At 42.7% G+C, this 18607-nt stretch overlaps 1 protein-coding gene and 1 pseudogene across 1 annotated transcript in view; one reads left to right on the forward strand and one right to left on the reverse strand.

Moving 5' to 3' along the window:
• The window catches only part of Ctnna1 (catenin alpha 1), a 115685-nt gene extending 98497 nt beyond the window's left edge, over positions 1 to 17188 (reverse strand). Inside the window, exon 1 of the mRNA XM_027400741.2 lies at positions 17040 to 17188. The gene's annotated coding sequence lies outside the window, so the exon portion shown is untranslated. The remainder of the gene's footprint in view (positions 1 to 17039) is intronic.
• On the forward strand, positions 6359 to 6800 carry LOC118238345 (annotated as a pseudogene).
• Positions 17189 to 18607: the final 1419 nt, after the last annotated feature.

The raw sequence follows: 18607 nt of genomic DNA on the forward strand, positions 1-18607 counted from the left end.
GTTGCACAGCTCACAACAACCTGTAATTCAAGTTCCAGGGACCCTCTTCTGGCCTCTGTGGGCACCTACATTAATGCAAGCAAAGACCCTCACATACACACATACACATTCACGTAAGTAAAAGTAATATAAAACTTTGCTTCAAGTTTCCCAGGAGCTGGAGCAAGCACTGACTGTTTTTCTAGAGGACGTGGATTCAGATCCCAAAACCTACAAGGTGGATCCCAATCATCCAAAACTGGAGTTACAGGGGATCTGAGGCCTTGTGACATCTACAGACACAGGTGGTTCACACACATACATACACAGAAAACAAATCTAGTTTCTCACCTGCTATAGAAATTAGATTGAGTCATCCCCCATGTATATATCAGGTACTCATATAACACGAAGCAGACATCATTCTAGTTGCAATTTATAAAGAATTATGATTTAAAAAAAATACTTGACTTAAGTCTTCAAAAAAGTCCTTAAAAAATTTTCACTCCGGGGCTGGAGAGATGGCTCAGAGGTTAAGAGCACTGACTGTTCTTCCAGAGGTCCTGAGTTCAACTCCCAGCACCCACATGGTGGCTCACAACCATCAGTAATGAGATCTGGTGCCCTCTTCTGGCCTGGAGGCATACATGCAGACTGAATACTATATACATAATAAATAAGTAAAAAATAAATTTGTTTTTAAAAAAACAAATTTCACTCCAGTTACTCATATCTTTCCTTTTATAATTTTCTTGAGGATACCAAAGTTTTGAAATAGCTAAGTTAAGCCAGGAAACATATAAGTTACAAAAAGCATTAAGCAAAGGATAAACCTAAATCCAACAGTATTCAATCAACCATTTAAACAGCAAGCATTCAGCAAATATTTGAGTGCCTCCTCCTAGAACACTATTCCAGACAACAGTGACTGCTACTAAAAAAGGATTAGGTACGGTGGCTCTTGTCTGTAATCTAGCACAAAAGGCTGAGCCAAGAAACAGGTCTTGGCTGGACTATTAAATAAACAAACAAAACAAAACACTGCAATGATGGCATAAGCAATAAACAAGTAAGAGACTATCAGCACTAGTTGAGAAAAACAGTTAGTAATAATGCAAGCAGGTGGGGTCTTCCCAGAGCCTTTCTATTTTAACAATAGAGGTCAAGAAACAGTCAAACTGAACCTAGCACCAGTCTAAACTCCCTGGGAGATAGAAGCAGAGGATCAGAACTTATTCGCCCATACTACATAGCAAGTTTGATGACTGTACTCCCAAACTCTAAGCCAAAATAAGCTCTTCCTCCATTACACTGCTTGTTGGGTATTTTGTCATGAGAATAAGCAATTTCAACTTTTCTGTTAGGTTTGAAATTTCCCCTCAAAAGTTGTGGAAGAGCGGGGCACAGTGGAACCTGCTTTTAATCGGACCACCACTCAAGAGGCAGAAGCAGGTGAATCTCTTGAGTTTGAGGCCAGCCTATTTTACATTGTTCTAGTTTTTGCTACAGCTAAACAGATCATTGTGGGGGGGGGGGGGGATATAGAAGGGAAGGAAAAGAAAAATGCTCCATGTATCCAAATAAAGTCACAACACAACAGAAAGTGCTAAGTTGTACAGTTATCCACTCTGCACCAAAACAAACAAAAAAAGCTCTAAAAGCATAAGGGAGGGTGCCCCTAGCTATCAAAGGGGCCTAATTAAGACCTGTCTGACATCACTCCAGAAGCAGGTGGTTATCTCAGGTTGTAAAGAACACAGGTGCCTTCCAGCAACCACAGCATAAGTGAAAAATGGAGGGTAGGTGGTGGCAGCCACCACTAAAACAAAACATAAGAAATTATGAAGCATTACAGAGATTTGAACTTTGTTCCTCTTACTTAAAATACTCTAGAACCATTTTATACCCACCGTTTATAATAATTATTTTGAGAAATGCTAAAAACAAACCCTCTCCAAAGGGGAGTCTATATTGAGTCAGCTTGCTATGATTATAACAAATACATGAGATAATCAACTTTTACAAGATTATTTTGAAGCGGTGGTGCACAGCTTTAATCCCAGCACTCAGGTGGCAAAGGCAAGCGATGTCTGTGAGTTCAAGACCATCCTGGTCTACAAAGTGAGTTCACAGAGAAACCCTGTTGGGGGAGAGGGATTATTTTTGGTTTGTGGTTTTAGTTAGTCTGTAACTGGTTGGATCCACAGCTTTGGGCCTATGCCAATGCATCAAGGAAAACATGGTGCAATAAAGTCAACTAGCCAATAGCAGGGGAAGTCCCAATGTCCTATAAACTCCCTGGGAAGGCATGCCTCCAGTGAGTTAAAGACTTCCCACTAGGCCCTATCTCCTAAAGGATTGGCTCTTGACCTGACCTGTGAGCTGCAACCCCTTTGGCAAACCTCTATCTCCAAAAATACTTACACTGTGATTCCTAACAGTAGCAAAATTACAGTCATGAAGTAGCAACAAAAATAATTTTATGGATGGGAGTCACCACAAAATGAAGTACTGTATTAAAAGTTTGAAGCATTGGGAAGGTTGAGAACCATTGTTCTAAAGCTTCTACCCTGGCTGAACTAGAACTCAAGAGATCTATCTTCCAGCCTTTGCCTCCTGAGTGCTGAGATCAAAGGCATGTGCAACCAACCACGCCCACAACACTTGGGTCTTTGAAGGATACTCCAGAGCCCAACTATATAGTATAAGCAAATCCTTTTTCCATTACTTAAAAGCAGAAAATGTCCTTACAATCATGTTTCCACAAGTCTACAGGATCTCTCCAAACACTTAACTGCAGAGCTGAATTCTTCAAACTTCAGTCACCAACCCACCACCCTCTCAATCCTACCCCTACCAACTACTATAGCCTCCCTCATGTCTGTGGACCAAAGCCCAACCAACCAGGTCCCCACAAGGAGACTCTATGTTTTCCTTCCCCTCTTTCTCCACCCTAGTTCCTACCTCAGTCAACACTGACTGCATCATCCTCCTACTGATAACATCACACACTGAAGACTCTAAACTATGTCTTATCTCTGGTCTGGAGTATGCAGTGAACCAGTAGTGTTACAGTGCAGGGACAGAGCACTTGCCTAGCACTAGCTGAGCCCTGGGCTCCATTCCCAGAACTGCTTATAAAGAGTGTATATGGCAGGGTCTCCAAGCAGCTCTAGTTATCATTGACATTGGGTCACCTCTTTCTGAGAGGAACAAATAAGATAAACCCAAAGCTTCATTCAGCCAACTTCACCTGCTCTAGCCTGTTGCCTTCCCAGACTCCACCCACATGTTTACATGGCCTCCAGAGCGTTACATCGACTTTTCCTCTGCCAAGAGAACCTTCAGATTTTACATCTTATCCTCTACTTCACAGAAAGGGTTATCCCTACTTCTCAAGATTCCCCCAGAATTTGCCACAAGACACTATAAAACAGAGCCACTGTGAACACACATGGATCTCTATTGTTTTGAGACAAAAGCCCTGGGTGGCCTCAAACACAGGCAATCTTCCTGCCTCAATCTCCCACCTAAGTGATAAGAGGATTTCGGATGTATGCCAACACAACCAGCAAACCATCACTTAAAAAAAAAAAAACTTTGAGGAAAATCTTAGTAATATTTATTTACTGGGGAGTGAAGAAGATCAGAGGACTTTCCCTTCCATCCTGTAGTTTCCAGGAATTCAAGCCACCCTATCTGGAGGCAGGTATATTTACAGGTAAGCCATCTCCCTGGCCCACCATCACTTTTTTTTTCCTTTTTTTTTTTTTTAAGGTTTCTTTATTATGTATAGAGTATTCCTCCTGCAGGCCAGAAGAGGGCACCTGACCTCAGTACAGATAGATGTGAGCCACCATGTGGTTGCTGAGAATTGAACTCAGGACCTCTGGAAGAGCAGCCAGTACTCTTAACCTCTGAGCCACCTCTCCAGCCCCCACCATCACTTTTCTGATTCAACCAAAATAACACTCTAGGTGCAGGGACACATGCTTATAATTTTTTACGTTTAACTGAATTGGCTCAAAACTGTTTTAGTTTTCATATTGCAATACTGACATGTAGAAAGAAATAAAGAGTAAGATTAGCAAAAATAGACACAGATTGCAACTCCTATCTATCATTGATATTACTAGGGATAATCTCATTAGCTGGGAAGTTTAACATCTTCCAAGCACCTTGCTCACTGGCAGATTGTTAATTGTATTAAAATGAAGCCCTCCCAATATTATTAACATTCAGCATAACACTTCCTTAGACTCAGTAACACTACCTAGAAAACAGCTTTATCTCTCTAGTTATAAATAAACTTAAAAATCTTTCCAAGGGTAACCATTTTCCATCTCCTTGGATTTCACACCTTTCCAAGAGATCAAGCTCCATTTCATTTGACAGGTTTGTAAAGATACACTTTGTTTTTCTGAGAACCAAATGGTCCCCAGGTCAATGAAAATAAGAAAAGTTAACACATGATTATAGGAAACCCTCATCAATTTAGAGATCCCCATAAATAGAAAACCCCACAAACACTGCCTCCTGGCTCTCATTTTCAGCCTCTGGCTTACTCAATACACCATATTTTTTTATACACTGTGATTAAGAGCCGGAATTAATAATGAAATGTATAATATAATGAAATACTTAACACAGTATGAGTGAATGGCAATGATGTATCTTTACTTGGGAAGAACATGCATTGGAGCCAACTGCACAGGGCAAATGCACTATTAGCAATGGCTCCTCTCTCCTTCAGGTGACTAAAATAGGCCACACTGAATGTGTTTCCTGCGTTATGACAGCACTTCCAGCTTCAAGAACAATCTGCAGCTTAACCTAGCTAATAAACCAGTACAGGACTATATTAACTAATCTTGCTCAGGTTTCCAATTCAAATCTTCAATTCTGGTATCAAATACTAACAAAATAACACACATAGCAATTAAAACATTTTCATGACAATGGATATTCCACTTATTTTGCCAATATTTAACAACACAACCTCAGAAAAAGACAAGGAAAACCCACCGCTTTATATAGTGGAAGAAGATCAAAATGAGGTAATCCAGGAAAGAATTAACCTTTAAATTATAATTCAGAAATGAAATAAATTATAACACTAAGATTAAATTGGAGGCTGGAAAGATGGCTCAGCTATTACAAGCACTGGCTGTTCTTCCAGAGGACCCCAGCTCAATTCCCAGCACCCACATGGCAGCTCACAGCTGTAACTGTAACTGCAAGATCTAACACCCTCACAGACATACATACAGGCAAAACGCCAATGTACACAAAATAAAAATAAATAAAATTTTTAAAAGATTAAATTGGATTAATCATAAAATTCTAACACTAGATTAAATATTTTATAATGTCTTTTAAGTCTTTTAAATTGGGGATGCTGTATGGTTTAGAATACTTGTGTGTGCTCTTACAGAGAAGATTGGGTTCAATTCCCAGTACCCACATAGCAATGTAAAACCATCTGTAACTCCAATCCAGAAGATCCAACTCCCTCTTTTCTGCCCTCTGATGGTACCAGGAACACACTTGGTACACCTACATACAGGTAAAACATTCTTATACATAAAATAAATAAAACTAAAAAACAAATTTGAATCCAAAAAGTGAAAGTTACGGTAAATTTCACAATTCCGCTCTTTCTCCTTCCCCCCTTCCCCAACTTGGTTTCTCTGTCCTGGAACTCACTCTGCAGACCAGACTGCCCTTGAAATCAGAGATCCACCTGCCTCTGTCTCCTAAGTGTTGGGATTTTAAAGGTGTGCACCACCATACCTGATCTAAAAACTTTTAGAGCTATAAGAAAAAGTTTACATTGTTAACCCAAATGTCCCTAAACAAATGAACTAATAATCAAAAATGTGGCATATAAAGTTCAGGAAGATGACTCAATGGGTAAAAGCACTTGCCTCACAAGACTTGTGATCTGAGTTCCAATACTCAGAAGTAAAAGTCAGATGCAGGGGGGCAGTCAGATGGCACAGTAAGTAAAGGTGCTAGTCACCAAGCCTGGTAACCTTAGTTCAAATCCCCATGACCCACATGGTGGAAGGAGAGAATCAATTACTGCAACTGGTCCTTTTATCTCCAAACTTGTGCCATGGCCCACATACACACAAAATAAATTGATGTAGGGGCTAGAGAAATGGCTCAGCAGTTAGGGTGCACACTCACATCAGGTAGCTGACAACCACCTGTAACCACAGTCCTAGGGTATCCAATGCCCTCTTCTAACTGCATGGGCACCTGCATGCAGTGCACATGCACTCAGGATCACTCACATACAAATAAAATGTAAGAAATTATTTCAGCATATAGACCTCTTTCCTTTTGTGGCCATTGCTAGATCACAGCTGCCAAAATGAAATTCAATCCCTTTGTGACTTCTGACCGATACAAGAACCGTAAAGGGCATTTCAACACACCTTCTCACATTCAGAGAAAGATCATGTCTTCCCCTCTTTCCAAAGAGCTGAGAGAGAAGTACAATGTTCCATCTACACCCATCCCAAAGGATAATGAAGTTCAGGTTGTCAAAGAACACTACAAAGGCCAGTAGATTGGCAAAGTGGTCCAAGTGAACAGGAAGAAATATGTCATGAACACTGAACACTGTACGAGTGCAGTGAGAAAAGGCTAATGGTACAACTGCCCATGTGGGCATCTATGCCATCAAGGTGGCTAGCACCAAGCTAAAGCTGGACAAAGACCACAAAATGATCCTGGAAAGGAAAGCCAAGTCTCGACAGTAGGAAAGGAGAAGGGCAAATAAGGAAAAAATGATTCAGAAGATGGAGGAGTAGCGGCACCTCATTTAAGACTGTTAAACTAAAAGAGAGAAAGGGGGAAGGAAAGGAGGGAGGGAGGAAGGAAGGAAGGGAAAGGAAAAAACTATTTCAAGTTGAATTGGTGAAATGTGTTTGTAATCCCAGCAGTCCTACAGAGTGATGAACGTGAATCACTACCACCCACAGCTCCAGGGGACTACCTTAGAGAGAGAAGGCCAGCTAAATGGTTAATTGGGTAAAGCCAACTGCCACCAAGCCTGATCCTCTGAGTTCAATTTTCAGAATCCACACACTGTAGAAATAAAATAGATCCCCATAATTTGTTTCGGACCTCAACAGTCATATGATATGCATGGATCCACACACATACACCAAAAAAAAAAAAAAAAGTTCATTTTTAAAAAGAGAACCTCCCTCAAAACAAAGGTGTAAGACAAGAACCAACTCCCAAAAATTGTCCTCTGGCCTATACCACACACCCCCTTGCACTTATACACATACTGTGCATGCGTATATACTACACACACAATGTGGTACACACATACAATGTAATAGTACTCAAAGGGAAGTTCTAGCGCCGGGCGTTGGTGGCACACACCTTTAATCCCAGCACTCAGAGGCAGAGGCAGGCAGATCTCTGTGAGTTGGAGACCAGCCTAGTCTACAGAGTGAGTTCCAGGACAGCCTCCAAAGCTACAGAGAAACCCTGTCTTGAAAAAACATATACATACATACATACATACATACATACATACATACATACATACATACATACACACACACACACACACACACACACACACACACACACACACACACACACACACACACACACACACACACACACACACACACACACACACACACACACACACACGGAAGTTCTGAAATAATCCTACCACCTAGACAACTACAGTGACAGAAATTATCTGGCTTAACCATTTTGTAACACTTGAATATTAAAAGTCCTAGAGCCAGGTATGGTCCCACATGTCCTGAATCCCAACACTCAGGAGGCAAAGGCAGGTAGATCTGAGTTCAAGACCAGCCTGGTCTACAGAGTTCCATGCCAGCCAAGGGTAGAGACAAACCCTGTCTCAGGGAGAAAAGTCTTGAAACTTCCAGGGAAAAGCTTGATCATATGCAAATTGGATAAATTCTACTCAATTTTAGCTTTGCTTAGCAGCAACTGTCTATCCTCCTAGCCAAGTACATGTTACAGGAACAGCTTTCCAGGTGGACAAATAAGGGTCCTGTCCTCCAGATACTGAGGAATTATATTCTTATTGCTAATCACTGCTTCTAATCAGGGAGATAAAGAAACAGAAGAGCATCCACTACTACACTTCTGCTAATGCTAATTCTTCTACAGCTAAATATAATTCCTCCCCAAATATAATGAACCAACACCTTTCTCCCCTCCCACTTAATTTTTCTCTTTATTCTTTTCTGGGAGATGGAATATAAAAATGTAAAAGCGACCATTTAAGGGACGAGGCTAATTATAATGTTATCATGGTGCTTCTTGATCCTTGGTATTACTTTTACGTGGATGGACTGAATATGTTAGGACCTAGTTGGTGGGACTGAGCATGTTGACAATGACTGTAACCCCTAGCACTCTAATATCAAGTGGGAAGGCTGAGGCAGGAGGATTATGAGTTCAAGGCCAGCCTGAACTGCACAGTGAGACTTGTCTTCAAAGGGGGAGAGGGGATCTTTATTTAAAAGGTAAGATCATTAAGATACAGGGATTTGGCAGGCAGTGGTGGCGAATGCCTTTATCCCTGTGAGTTTGAGGCCAACCTGGTCTACAAAGTGAGGTCCAGAACAGCCAGAGCTGTTTGTTGTTACACAGAGAAACCCTGTCTTGAAAAACCAAAAAAGTACAGTGATACTGTCTTCAGGGAGGTGGGGCAAGGGGTTTAAAACATAATTCTTGTAAAAAAAAAAAAAATTAAAGATATACAAGCAGCCAGGCATGTTGAGGCATGCCTACCTGTCTTCCTATAGCTAGATTGTGTGTGCTGGTGTACTCACTTTTTTATGAATGCTAAGAATTGGAACTCAAGCCCACATCCTGAGCCAGTAACTTAGCATTTAGTGAATAGTATATACTATGCACAAGAAGCAGAAAGATGAAAATGAACATTCTGACTTGAAGGATTTTACCATCTAGAACAGCAGCTATCAAAAAATTTTTACTATCAGAATTTTAATGAGTGCAAGTTAGCAACATAATATTAAAATGATAAACTTTATTCACCCCTAAGAAAAGCCACTTAAAACGGATAAAAATATAACTTGTCCAGCACTGCATAGCAAAAAGCCTATATTAGCATTTTATCACATCAGAAGTTGAAATAAACACCCTTTATAAATCATCTTATTTTTAGGCAGATGACAAAGTTCAAACTGTAAGGCCAAGTCTCATAAGATTAAAAACTCCAAAAGAGCATGCTATCATATAATTCATCAGATAACAGACATATAATCAATGACAAATTAGCAACAAGAAATACCTCATCACATAATTCTAACTCCTTGTTTAATTTAACCTTATAAGAATTATATATCTTATAAGGGGTTGCAAAAATGGCTAAGTAGTAAAGAGTACTTGCTACTCAATCGTTGAGGACCAAAGTTCAGATCCCAGCATCCACATTGAGCAGTTCACAAATGCCCAGCTCTAAAGAATTAGACACCTTCTTCTGGCCTCTGTGAGCACCTACACACACAAAAGTGTGCATACATTCACACATATACACACAAAATAAAATATATTTATTTGAGACAGGGTTTCTCTGTGTAGCTTTGGAGCCTATCCTGGAACTCACTCTGTAGGCCAGACTGGTCTCAAACTCAGAGAGATCAGCCTGCCTCTGCCTCCCAAGTGCTGGGATTAAAGGCATGCTCCACCAATGCCCAGCCTCAATAAACTTTTAAAATTGGATTATTAAAAAAAAAAAAAATTCTATTATTGAACCCAGTGTGGTGGGTTCATGCCTATATTAGCACTTAGGAAACTGAGGCAGTAGAATAGCCACTGAGTTTGAGGCCAGCCTGAGTTAGAGAAAGTCTCAAAATAAAAATTAGATTTTTAAACTTCGATGCTCACTGTGCAGAAGTAAAGTGGCTAGAATAACATAATTTGTGCCCTTACCATATCCTCACCATTTAGCTGAGAGGGGTGGGAAGGAAACCCCCAGGGACAGTCTTTGGATTTCATGATTTCTTAGATATGACACCAAAAGTAGAGAAACAAACACATATTATACATCATCAAAATTATAAACTTTGTAATAAAGTAGCACAATCAACAGAAAGTAAAAAGAGTAACCAGAGAAAAGTATCTACAAATCCCTAAGGAATTTCAGGATAGCCAGAAATACCCTGTCTCAAAAAACAAACAGCAGCAATGACAAAAGAATATAATTTAAAAACTACAGCTCAAGGGCATCACAAAAAGAAAAAAAAAAGTTCAGAATAAGGATTTGATCAGTGGTGTTGCTCTGGTCGAGAATGTGTAAGGCCCTGTGTGTCCAATTCCCAACACCCACATGGTAGCTCACAGAAGTCTTTAACTCTGCCAGTTTCAGGGAAATCTTTGAGGGTTTCTGTGACCACCAGGGCCAACAGAGTAACAATCCACATGGGTCAAGATGGAAATCCAGTTCAACACAACTCAGTAGCTGGTTGGTTCAAACTTGTAGAATCTAACCCCAAGTAGTTTACTGTAGGCATATTTAAGTATAGTACAATTTGGAATAACGTTTCTTGGCAAAACACAATTGCTTGTGCACATGGAGGCATAATTGCATCAAAACTCTTCTCAAAGTACGTGTCACTTCTTCCACAAAGATGGGTTCTAGAAATAGGCTACATGTGTTACCTTAAGGGCCTAGGGGAGGATCTGGTGTGGTCTTGCTCATATAAGTAACACGGGGGTCATTTGGGCTATTTATTGGCCAGCTCTTGAACTGGTTACAGGAGCTTGGAGGCAGCCTTAGGCATACAGGTAACACAAAAGTCACCTAGACTATTACATTTCTCTAGTCCTGATTGTGGGTACATGAAGGAGTCCCTGGCCATACAGATAATGCAAAGGCTGCCTAGACTATAAGCCACCTCTGGGCCTGTTTGTGGGAGCTTTGTATGACCTGGCCCTACAGATAGCACAAGGATTCCCAGCATTCCAGGCAGAAAACATGTTATACACCTTTTCCTTTTAAAAGACAACCCTTAATGTTTAACACTCCTGGTTTCCCTAGTGCTATCTGTGAGCACAAGAACCTTTATGCTCCCAACAGAAATCCAACACCCTCTTCTGGCCCATGGGACACCAAACACATGAGGCACAGACATCCATCCATTCAGGCAAATTACCCATACACATAAAATTTTAAAACTTAGTTAAAAAAAAAAAAGAAAGAAAGAAAGAAAGAAAGAAAGAAAGAAAAAGAGGAAAAGAGAAGGACACTCAAAATGGTCAAATTCAAAAAGACAAACACAATGGTTCGCTGCCAAGGCCTGGAGACAGGTGAATGCAAAGCTACTGAGTACAGAATTCACTTAGGACAGATGAAAATAGCTCTAGAGATAAGAGGACTGCATAAGGGGCTGGAGAGATGGCTCAGAGGTTTAGAGCATTGACATGGAAGATGCTCTTCCATAGGTCCTGAGTTCAATCCCCAGCACCCACATGGTGGCTCACAACCATCTGTTATGAGACCTGGTGCCTTCTTCTGGTGCACAGATATACATGGAAGCAGAATGTTGTATACATAATAAATAAATAAAATCTTTTTTTAAAAAAAGGGCTGCATAATAATGTGTATTCACTTAAAAGTCAATGAGCACTCGAATGCACACATAGACACATGCACGGTTTAAATGGTAAGTTTTGTTGTGCACATCTTATTACAGAAACACAAGTGGCTCCCTACGCACATATGGTGGCTCACAACTGTCTATAACTCTCATTCCAGGGGATCAAACACCTGTTGAACTCTCTATGGACACTGCACACATATGATGCAGACATACAGTCAGGTGCATATACATAAAATAAAATAAAAATTCTAAAGTAAACAGAGGATAGGAAATAAGAGTATCATTTATCAGTACAAATTTTAGGATTTTTTTGGATCCTTTCTGCAATGGTGGGAAGGTGCTATTCAGCTTTTGGTGGGGTATAGAAGCATTTATTATAAAGCATTCCAAGAAAATGGTAAAAGACCCAGGGTAAGATACAAAGGACAGGGAATAATATACTACAGAAAACCAGTCTTGGAGCCAAGAGTGTAGCTCAGTTAGAAGGTGACCGCCTAGCATACAAGAATTAAAGGCTTCCAAATGGCTCATTACTAACAAGACTGACAACCTGAGTTAAATTCTCTAACCACATGGTGAAAAGAGAGAACCAATTCACAAAAGGTGTGTGTGTGTGTGTGTGTGTGTGTGTGTGTAAATTTAATTATGAAAAAAAAGTCACCTAAGACAGAATCTTAGCTGGCCTAGAACTCCCTATGTACATCACAATGGCTTTGAATTCAATTCTGCCTCTGCAGTATGAACTACTACATCAGCGTTCACCTTGAAAAAAAAAAATTAATGGAAGGAAATTGGTCTGAAATTTTAAGTAAAAGCTAGAATTTAGAAGATCTTGAATCCCACCATAACACTAACCAGCAAAATCATAAAGCATTAAGTTTCAAAAGTAAGTGTGGAAACTTTGGGCTGCCAGGATGGCAGAGCAGGTAAAGGCACCTGCCACCAAGCCAAACAACCTTACTTAGATCACTGGGACCCATATATTAGAGGAAAAGAATCAACTTCCCCAAGTTGTTCTCTGACCACCACACTTGTGTACACAAATACAAATAATAAAATATGGTTTTGGGGGGGGAGGGTAGTTTTTTTGAGAGTCTCTCTGTGTGCCCCTGGCTGTCCTTGAACTCACTCACTCTGTAGACCTGGCTGGTCTCAAACTCAGAGATCCACCTGCCTCTGACTCCCAAATGCTTCGATTAAAGGTGTGCTCCACCACCACCTGGCTTAAAATGTGTATTTTGTTTAAGGGCTTTCTTTTTTATTTTAGGAACTTAAAGAGCTCAATCACCCTGAGCAGCACAGTATGATCTGGTTTCAAAACAAATACAGAAGCAGAAGGGCAAATAGTCAACTAATAGTGAGAATTCCTGGGGTGATAACACTTTGTTGTTTCTTAGTGAACATACATGGTGTTCAGTTTGTATGAACTCATGAACAGTGGTCATAATTTGAACATTTTTCTCTTTTTAAATGTACATTTCAAAAAGGCTTACTATTAAAGATAAAGCCTTAAGCCAGGAGTGGTGGTGCACACCTTTGGTCCTGGCATTGGGAGGCATAAGCAAGTAGATCTGAATTTGAGGCCAGCCTGGTCTACTTAGAGAGTTGTAAGACAGACAGAACTACATAGAGAGACCTCCTCAAAACATAAGATAAAACCTACCCCCCCCCAACTTTCAGAAAGTGAGATTGGAGGAAGTCATCCACAGAAAACATTTACCAAACAGTATAATAGATGCAACTATAGAAGTTGTACAAGAGACCAAAACACTGAGCACCAAGAGAAAGCCCAGGAAGCACAAAAAATAAGTCTGTCAGGTGGTTAAGAAAAAGTAACATGGTCCAAAAGGAAAACAACAGGGCAAATAAAATGAAGGCCAAGTCAAGTATGATGTTACACACTTGTAATCCCAGCATTTAGGAGACTGAGGCAGGAAGATCATTAAATTCAAGAACCTTGCTAAATAAAAAACCAGGCAACTAAACAGCTTACTCAGATACTACCGAGTGATCCACCTCTCAAAAGTGTAAAACTGGAGTGGAAGCAAAGAATGGGACAAGAAAGGCATGTAAATGAAACACTATAGCGAGGATTCTGTCACTGATGAGATTTGGGTAGAAAGAAAGAAAATGGATAAAGCTGAAGAAGTTCAAGTTACCAAGACAGCAATTTGATTGCAACCAGGTGCCTCACCTGTCACGGTACCACCATAAGCTAGACTCCAGAAAGATTTTTTTTTCTTCTTTCATTCAATACAGCATCTAATTTGCCCTTTTATGCAGGTACCAAACCAAAAGTTAGGCAAGAGCCTTGCCTTGAAGAAGTTTACAAGGCTCATTTTCCAGCAGGGATAGCAAACAGAGACATCAGTTTAGTACAAGACAAACTGAAGTTACTAAGAAAACTTAGTACAAAGTTTGCTACCAGAAATGAAATGCTAGATTGTGGTGATATTTTTATGATCTAAACAAGTAAGGCTTGTCTGAAGATCCGAGTGCAAAAGCAAGCCACACTAGTTAGCCATAGAGGCCAGGCAATGGTGGTACACTCTGGACTACAAAAGACTGATCCAGTTTAAAAGAGACACAGAGTCAGGGGGTGGTGGCTCACACCTTTAATCCCAGCACTTGGGAGTCACAGGCACTAAGGAGGTAGAGACAGAAAGGGTATGGCTGGTCAGAGAGGAATATAAGGCAGAAGGAGACAGGAGCTCATGGCAGCGTGAGGCAGCAGCAGTCTGCAGCATGCAGCAGTCTGAGGATGCAGTCTGAGCACTGGTGGAGGTGAGAACTCTCTAGGGGCAGGCTGCTCTGCTGCTGTGATCTTTCAGCTTTCAGCCTGATAGCTGACTGCTAGAATTCGTGCTACACTAGATCTTGAGACATAACTGAGAGTTCAATGCTTAAAAAAAAAACTTTATCAAGAGGCCTACACCCCATCACCAAACCAATCTTTACCCCCTTTTCCAAAATACAACTCCATTCATCCTGATCACCTTTATCCACATTACCTTCCTCAGTCAACTCCCTGCTTTTAGACACGAAAGAATTCAAATCTCTGAGCACCAACAAAAAATAAAAAGCTGCTCAGATCATGGAAGGCCCTAGAATGGCTTCTTACAGCTTTAGAATAAAATCTACACACAGCCATCTGTGACCTGGCCTTTGCCTTCCCTGACCACCTTATTAAACCTCCCTATTTCAGTACTCATAATACAAAGATCATCTCTACACCTCTAGTCCTCCAAATACTGTGCCAATGCTCAGGCTATATACATCTGTTAAGGACCCTATTCCTTTATTCTGGTCTAGGTTTTAGCCAGTACACTTAACTATCACCACCTTCAACAAGCAGGGCTATCTGTGCTGTCAGTAATGTGACTTTAAAAGAATTCAAGACCATTCGTACCAGTTACTCTGGCTCTCCACATCTGGTTGAGATCTCCAAAACAGAATTAAGTCTCACATCAGATATGGTTTGAGAAGCCGTGGGATATACAAGGAGACCCATGTGGCTCAAGAGAGACACCTAAACCCAAAAAAAGGAGCGGGACGTTAGCAGCTAAGGTTGATGGCAGAGGTAAGGGGGGTTGTACAGCTCATGGTACATTATTTGACTAGCATATACAAGGCTCTAGGTTTGTTTCCCCAACACCACAGAGGGCAGAAAGGGGGGTTGATGAGAGAAGGCACAAGGCAGTGATTCTCAACTAGGAAAAAAGACACCCCTCATCTCTAACCAATATATAAAATGTTTCTGATGGGAATGGAGGTGGTACTATATAACTGGTGCTGAAAACCAATGTTCTCAGGATAGATTACATGCAGGAAAGGGAGGGAGTGAAAACTAAAGAAAAAAAAAAACAAAAAACAGAACATCAGATTCCCCACACTTACATGCCCTTTTATGCCTTTCCCCTACTTTCTCCTGCCACGTGACTTCAACTCGTGCTTCACCCAATTCAAAAGCCACCACCTTCCAGGACTCCCAGACTTATAAACGTATTAACACTCCAAGCATCTGTGAATTTCTGTTGTTTGCATTATACACAAATTTGACCCAGACAGGTGTTACGTATGGAACACGTCTGAATCCCAACAATCAAGAAGCTTAAGCTAGCGTGGATTTCATAGTGAGAGCCAGTCTGAGGGGAAAAAAAAAAAAAAGGATACGACACTAGAGAAACTTCTGATCCTCAAACAAAGAGTAATTTTAAAACCTATTTTCTGACTTAGTTGAATCAGGACGTATAAACAATTGAGCAGAGGCTACGAATGATTTCCCCGCTCAATCCTTTTGTAAACTAAAACAAACTCCGTTTCTTAAAGTAACAACCACCTGTAGTCTTTAAGAATCAGTTAAACACAAAATATCCTTTTCAAAAACACCTATCATAAAGATACAATACACATACACAATACAGTGATGTATGCATGAGTTTACATTATAAATTATTGTGCATTCTATACAAAACACACAAAAAATGTTATGAAGACGAAGAACTTAAGAGGGTATCAACCGTCAATTTGAGCCAACTGCTAACTGAATTACTGGGATGGCCACTGCTTGCAATCCAAGGCTACCCATCCAGTCAACATTTTTCCTCCAAGTTCTACACACATTAACAAGTTCCTTTTAAAGGAAGGCGGGGCATTGACATCGCAGGCTTGCAATGTCCGCCCTCGGGAAGCTAAGGCAGGGAGCCCGAGTGTTCCAGGCCATCCTGGGCTACTTAGCAAGACCAGCCCTCGGTAGCACAAGGTCAGTAACAAGACCCTAACGCCACTCCTGAAAACTGGGTGTAAAGTCAGTCCAGTCAGGCAGAGAACGCGGATGAGTAATTTTAAAGTAAAGATTAACAACTTCTTGCCACAGGTTCACACGGGTGTGGCGCACCTTAAAGGACAAGAGCCCTGGAGAGCAGGAAGCTACGGCTCTCACACTCCGTGGGTCGGACTGGAATGCCAGCTCCCCCGACCTCTGGCCCCCGCAAACGCCCAACTTTCAGCGAGGGGGAGAAAGGGGGGAGGGGCGCGGCCGGCACAAATCCAGGGAACAATCGCGACCCTTAAAACACCCCACCGCCGGAACGCCAGAGACACTCCGAGGTCGCCTCTCAGCGGGGGAGGCGGCCCGAGGCGCGACGCCCGTCCCGCGAGCGCGCGCCCTGCTCGGGGAACAAAGTTTAGAAAGAGGGAGAAAGTTTTCCGAGAAGGCGCCGCGGCGGTAGCTCCGCTTCCCGAGCGTCGGGCTCCGCCCGCCCAGGCCCAGGCTGCTCCGGGAAGCCGCCCTGGCCCGACGCTCCCCAGGGCGGAGGCCGCCCAGAGCCTGCCTGCGCCGTCACCCGGACCCCGGCCAGCGGAGACCCTCGGCCCACCAGGGGCCCCGCGCGCGCCCCGAGGGGAGGCACAAAGATTTACCTGCGGCGAGCGAGGAGAACGCAGGACGACTCCTGAGGCGCCAAGCCGACGGCCGCCGCTTTGTCTCCCGCCCGTCCGGCTCCCAGGAGGAAATGGGCCGCCCTGCGCTCCCGCCCCCGGCCCGCCCCGCGCCGCGCCCGCCCGCCCTTCCCGGCACCTCCCTCCGCGCGCTCTTCCCAGCGCCTCCCGCGGCCTCCACACCGCTCGTCCCGGCCTGCGGCGGCGGGCGCTTTCGGGGAAGAGCCTCCCTCCGGGATGGTAGCCTGGCAACTCCAGGCTGGGACCCCCAGAAGTCCCTTTCGTTCGGCCTCGGGGCGCGCACAGCCTGACCCCCGACGGGAAGGAGGGGCGGCGACTCACGGAACAGCCCGCAGCCGGGGAAGGCGGGCGGAGGGCAGGTGAGTCACCGCTCCCAACTCAGGTGAGTCTCGGGGCGCGGCCCCGGAAGGCCCCGCCCCGTCCGACGTCCCGGGACCAGCGTGACGCCGCGGGGTCCTGCTGGTCTCACTCCTGTGGCGAATGTCATCTTGTCCCCTGGTCCAAGGCGCCCAGAAAAGGGGGCAGCCTACTCCTTGCTTTACCCGAAGAGAAACAACTCCAAGTAAACGTTCCACATCTCCCGGCACAGTGGAACGGGAATCCGATTCTCAGAACGGTTTTTTGTTTTGTTTTGTTTCGGGTTTTTTTTTTGTTTTTTGGTGTTTGTTTAGTTTTATTTTTGAGGTAGGTTCTCACGTAGGTCAAACTGGTCTTGAACTGGCTATGTCGGCAAGAATAAACTTTTTTTTTTTTTTGCATTTGGGCCGAGGGGCGGCACAAAGCTTGTGCTTGTGTACAAATCAGGATAATCTGTGGTTTTCTCTCACCATGTGGGTCCTGGGGATTGAACTCAGGTTGCAGGGCTGGGTGGCCAGTGCCAACTTGCCTTAAACTCTTGATTCTCCTGCTCACCTCCCAGCTGCTGAGATTATAGGCCTGCACCATTACACTTGGTTTGGGGCCTCTTAAAGAGTGGGCAGATGAGAGAGATGATCAGTGGGTAAAAATGTTTGCCCTCTACCAACAATGACGTACTAAGAGTATGAAGGCCACAGAGTTGACCTCTGACTTCCACCCTGGTGCAGGTGGCATATTCACCCACACAAAGTAATAAATTTTAATTCTAGGAAAAGTGGTTTGGAGATGCCTACTATGCCCTGGGTTCAGTCTTCAGCACTACAAACAAAAAAGGCCATTCTTGTCCAATTACATGCTTTTTGTTTCTAGTTTGGGGGTTTTGACTCTGGTGGTTTGAAAGATAGTGGCCCCCCAAAGAGCACTACTGGGTGTGGGTTCGTTGCCCCATTGGAGAGAATGTGTCACTGGGGGGGGGGGACTTTCAGGTCTCCTATATTCAACCTAACCCCAGGACACAGACTCCTTCCTGTTGCCTGCTGATCAAGATATAAGAACTCTCAGATCCTTCTGCCTGAATGCTGCCATGCTTCCCACCATGGACTAAACCTCTAGAAAGGTAATTGGAAATTGGATCTCCATTAAATGTTTTCTTTTCTTTCTCTCTCTTTTTT

The sequence above is a fragment of the Cricetulus griseus genome, chromosome 2, assembly GCF_003668045.3.
Source record: "Cricetulus griseus strain 17A/GY chromosome 2, alternate assembly CriGri-PICRH-1.0, whole genome shotgun sequence".
NCBI classification, from domain to species: Eukaryota; Metazoa; Chordata; class Mammalia; order Rodentia; family Cricetidae; genus Cricetulus; species Cricetulus griseus.